The following is a 6000-nucleotide window of genomic DNA, read 5'->3' as shown; positions in this document are numbered from 1 at the left end:
GAAATTTAGCAAAGAAAGAAGGGGGGGGGGGGTGGGGTAGAGGAGCAGCAGAAGAAGGAGGAGTTTGAGGGATGGTGGGGAATAAATCAGGACTGGCGCTTTATCTGGAAACGAGCAGGCTAGCTACCTCTTCATGTTTCCGCCGAAACGCCACTGAGACCGGGCGGGTGAATGAGACCTGCGGCTGCCAATCACCTCCGGGGTCAGAACTCCTGCGTGTCAGAGCCCATGGGCGAGAGACAATGAGCGCACCAAGAAGAGAGAGAGAGAGACTGAGAGACCTGTGGCTATTAAGAAGGGATACAGCCAGACCAATGAATAAATGAGAGAGAGAGAGAGACTGAGAAACAGAGGCTACAAAAAAGTGACACAGCCAGACAAATAAACAGAGAGAGAGAGAGAGAGAGAAACTGAGGCTATGAAAAACTGATACAGCCAGACAAATAAACAGAGTGAGAGAGAGGGGGGAGGAGAGATTAGGGGAACAGAGAAAATGTATTACATTAGCAGCAAATTGTGTTATTGCTTTCCATAAGCAGAGGGACAACCAGTGACCACATAATTGAAGAAAAATATGACTACTAAACAACTACTTTCATTTACATAACATTAATATTTCTACACAGTGAATAATATCATTTCTACATGAGCGTAAAACCGAAGTCTACAAAAATACCTTTTAATAAAAGCTGAAAATCTTCACTTTTACCACACGTGAATTGTTTGATAACAAATCTGAAATTGTAGAGCCAATCATGAAATATGTCTTTATGGAGCTCACTGTATGTTTTGTCCATATCGTAAGTTGTGGCTGTCCATATAGAAAGTTAAGCAAAGCCATGCTACTGTTCCTCTGTGGGAATCAGCTCTTCAGCCCCAACACATATTTCCCAAAAGAAACAACTACACACAGACATAAACAAAACATTTTCAGCAGACAAACCTCGTACTGCATCCTGCAACACTGTCTGTTAAACCACATTTCCCTCTGTCACTGATGTTCTCTACAACCCTGCAACACTGTCTGTTATACCACATTTCCTCCTGTCACAGTTCTCTAACATCCTGCAACACTGTCTGTTATACCACATTTCCCCCTGTCACTGATGTTCTCTACAATCCTGCAACACTGTCTGTTATACCACATTTCCTCCTGTCACAGTTCTCTAACATCCTGCAACACTGTCTGTTATACCACATTTCCCCGTCACTGATGTTCTCTAACATCCTGCAACACTGTCTGTTATACCACATTTCCCCCTGTCACAGTTCTCTAACATCCTGCAACACTGTCTGTTATACCACATTTCCCTCTGTCACTGATGTTCTCTACAATCCTGCAACACTGTCTGTTATACCACATTTCCCCCTGTCACAGTTCTCTAACATCCTGCAACACTGTCTGTTATACCACATTTCCTCCTGTCACAGTTCTCTAACATCCTGCAACACTGTCTGTTATACTACATCCCCGTCACTGACGTTCTCTACAATCCTGCAACACTGTCTGTTATACCACATTTACCCTGTCACTGACGTTCACTAATATCCTGCAACACTGTCTGTTATACCACATTTCCCCCTGTCACAGTTCTCTAACATCCTGCAACACTGTCTGTTATACCACATTTCCCTCTGTCACTGATGTTCTCTACAATCCTGCAACACTGTCTGTTATACCACATTTACCCAGTCACAGTTCTCTAACATCCTGCAACACTGTCTGTTATACCACATTCCCCCTGTCACTGATGTTCACTAACATCCTGCAACACTCTCATAAACAAGATAAAATCACTTGCATCCTCAGGACAAAATATCCTCACTTCTGTGTCATGCTGTAGCTGTATTAACCATCAACAGGTGTAGAGTATTGGTCAGGGCCTCAAAACACCCCACACAACCTTTAATATAGTATTGTATTTCCTTGTTTATCTTTCATTTTTCATTGTCATGTTTCTGTAGTTGTTGCTGTTTGTTTGCTTCATGGTTGCATGTAACAGGAAGAGAAATATAACACGCTATGTGACACTGCTCAATTTACCATAACCAAGTGTTGTAGAAAATATTGCAGTTATTTTCCAAGAGTAACATTATGCATGAAAGAAAGATTGAAAAAATAAAAAAACATTCTATATAAACATACATAAATGTTCAATGTAAATGCTAAATATTACTGTAAATCTTAAATGTAAATGGCCACCTGCCTGTGAAAGTGAACTATCAAAACTAAGGTTTCTAGTGTGTAAGAATTTAGAATGAAGGGTACTTTGGTTAACAGTGTAATGTAAGGTTTAGGGATCTGAGCTTGAAATTCTGAGGTTGTCGATTTGACCTGAGGAGTTACTGCCACTGTACCCTTGGGAACGTCACTTAACCCAAATTTCATCAGTAAATATCCAGCTCCTGCAACTGAAATGAATGTAATTGGCGTAAGTTACTCTGGACTAGAGCATCTGTCAAATGCTAAAAATGCAGATGTAAAATTGATTGAAAAAACCAAATGCAACTTTAGTTTTGTTTCTGCTTTAACGGTGTGACATCAGCAGCAGAGACTGAATGGCAGTGTGCTTGAGGAGCCGCCACAGGTGATGGTAAATATGATCGTTAGTATGTGACTCCGCTGCGTCCCTCTGTTTAGAGTCGCAGCTTAATGCGGCCTGTATCGAGACAGGGCAGCACAGGTCAGGAGTCTCTGGAGAACACGGCTATTAAGTTTGAGAGGGGAATGAAGCGATGACACTGTGACCGTGATGAGGGTACAAGTAATGACTTTAGACTGCCTCAGATGCCATGAGAGCTAATCCAAAATAAACAAATGAAATTTGCATTGACCGCTCCTTTCCTGTCGCGGCTCCGCTCGAAACCCGGATAACTTCGGCAGATTCTTCCGGGGAAAAGGATAAACCAGTGGGATAAAATTCCTGAAATTCCCAATAATTGCAAATCTCCGGAACGTCGACGAAAGAGAGGGGATGGCACGGCCGACCGGGAATGCGCGGATGACGCGAAACCGTGGAGGGTTTGGCATCACGGGAGTTTTAATCACGACTTTCGCATTCCTTGAACGCTCTTTTGTTCTCACCCGCCGCACGAGGCTGTCACTTTTGCCGAAGACATATCATTGGAGCCATTGTTGAAAGTGCCACTTAGCAAAAATGGAATTATACAGTGTACAGATGGATCCATATATCAGCCCGAATGTGGCCACGGGAAGCAGAAAGGAAAACTCGGAGCGATAATTAAGACTTAGGGGGTAAATGACAAGCCCTTTTCATCTGCGGAATACGGCGCGTTTCCTGGCACACTCCGAAATGAAGGAGGACAGAGAGCCTCCGTGTTTCAAAACATTACCCTCCCAGCTGTTGTGTTTATGTGCCGGGCCTCATGTGGTTTCGCCCAGGTCATTAGGCCTTGTGCCGCTCACTTTCAGTCTGCGGCTGGTAACAAGCCGCACGTCTTTCTCTGCAGCCTTCTCCCCCAAGAGGGAGGCGGAGACGACCCCACAGCTTTCTGCTTCCGTCGGCTCGAATTCGAAAAGCCCCCTGTTTTAGCCCAACTGCCTGGGCCGGCTCTGAAGAGGCAAACAAGAGCTGTCTTGCGAAGAAATGATGAATGAAAAAGGTCAAGTTTTAAATCAATTGCCTGTGTTGCCACGAAGAGTTGGACGTTTTGCCCTTAATTGTAACGGGTGGATTAGATTCATAGCCTGGGCTGGTATTTATTTAACTCTTTAAGGTGTGAGATAGCAAATATGTGATTCGAGTGTTCTTAACTGAATTACTGCCTACTCTTCAAAGGTGTAGGTGTAAAAATGGTGTAAAATCCAGGAATTCCCAGCTACCAGCTGTTTCAAAACAGCTTGAGCTGGTCAAACCATGTTGAGTATGGAGCTGGTCTGAACTGGTCAACCAGCTACCTGCTGTTTCAAAACCTAACTTGAGCTGGTCAAACCATGCTGAGTATGGAGCTGATCTGAACTGCTGTTTCAAAACCTAGATTGAGCAGTTTTTTTTATCATGATCATGATTTTTTTTGCAGGAGGGTGTGTGCGTGGACAGACACAGTGCCTGTTTTTGGCGGAGAGACCCTTAAAGCTCGGTTAAACTGACGACCTATCCTGTCAGCGGTGTCTGAAGACGTCAGGGGCATGAGGCTGGAGCTGCAAGTTAAGAGGCCAGGGCTCAATAAAGCGCGTCTGATTAAACAACTCCCTTTAATTGCCCCTTTTGTGCCGGAATCAAAACGGTCACAGTGATTACCGCACTGGGGAAAGGTGTGCCACCGTATCCGAGAGGTCTGGTCTCTACCGTAACCCCTCTTTTCCCCCGAAGTCACGGGGTCACTGTTTCTCGGTCCACTGAAATGAGTGGATTTTGAGCATCTGCGCACCCTTACTGAAAAAATAACAGCTCAAGCCAGGTTTTGAAACTGGTAGCTGGTTGGCCAGTTCAGACCAGCTCCCAGCTCAACATGGTTTAGCTGGTTGACTAGTTCAGGCTAGCTCCCAGCTTGACATGGTTTGATCAGCTCAAGTTATGTTTTGAAACAGCTGGGATTCTACAGCAGGGACCAGTGTTTGCAGTGTCTATGAGAGCGTGCATATGTGTATTTGTCTGTGTGCATGTGTGTGACTGTGTGCATTCATTTGTGTGTGTATGCTATGCTTGTTTAAGCGTGTGTAGTATGTTAGCATGTGTGACTGTTTTTCTAGTCCATGCATACAGTGTGTGCTTCTGTGCATGTGTGTACATAATAAGTTTGTGTGTGCACTTGTGTTTATGTGAGTTGGTTGGAAAAAGAGAGGGCTGATAAATTATACAGCACAAGAGCTCCCCACAGTGGAAAATTGGTGTTGTGCTACGGGTTGGATCTCCAGCTCTGTTGAATCAATTGGACCCCACAGATCACAGTCTTACTACAGAAACTGCATTATCACAGCGAAACGATTCAGTGTTGTGTGTTAGCCCGCGGCTATACAGCCCTGTCATTTTTCCAGCCTGACAGCTGAAGCTTAGCATCATGTACTTGGTCGGAATACCAAGTCGTGGGCAGACCTCCCTATGGACAATGAAAAAAATTAATAACCAAAGCCTGATTTCAGAGACAGGGACACGATGCTGTAGGAGACATTTCCTTTCGACAGAAATTAAATTTAAGTTCTCCCAACTGCACTCATTAAAGGTACCATGGGTCACATTGCATGGAGCAGGACCCCGTCCAGTCTCCTAAAATAAAAAAAAAACCTCAATAAGTGTTTAAATCCATCTATTCATATCCCTGTTTCACCGGTTTAATAAATCTCTCCCTTTCATTACAATTGCACCATGGTGAGTCAATTCTCATAGAAAATGGCTGCAGAGAAACACCCTGGTGGGAAGTACACGCTGATGGTGGTTAAGGTGAGTTACCAGAGAGTTGCCAGTGAGTTTCAGATACTGAGATGAGACGCTACATGAATACAGCTCGTTATCTGTGATGTTACTCTGCTCTGAGAACAAGAGAGGATAATGGGAAATGATTAGGTCTTGCTGTGGGACAAGTTGTGCGCATGAACACACAAATGCACAAGTACGTGTATACGCACTCGCACGCACACACTCGCACGCACGCACGCAGACATATGAACACACGCAGCAGAGATAAAAAATTACACAAAATGTTAAATCCTGTAAGATAAATACATACAGTCCCCCAAGAAAAACGAAGACAGTTTTCAAAATGCTAAATAGCATCTTATTATAAAATGATAACTATCCCCCAGGTAGATGTATCTGTGAATACAAATCAAAGTGAAGGAGTTGTTTCTTTCACGGGACACAGAGGTATAAGCTATACAAAAATACCGTTGAAACCTTTGATATGTAATATATGCAAAACACATATTTCAAATACACGTGGCATGTACCATCCCTTAGCACACCACAACACAAATGAAGGAGATAGTGGGATTAAGTATATAGAAGGATAAGAGGATTTAATGCATACTGTGTGCTGCTG

Source organism: Conger conger, chromosome 6 (genome assembly GCF_963514075.1).
Source record: "Conger conger chromosome 6, fConCon1.1, whole genome shotgun sequence".
Classification (NCBI taxonomy): Eukaryota; Metazoa; Chordata; class Actinopteri; order Anguilliformes; family Congridae; genus Conger; species Conger conger.
The sequence above is the reverse complement of the archived record's forward strand: the minus strand, read 5'-3'. Positions refer to the sequence as shown.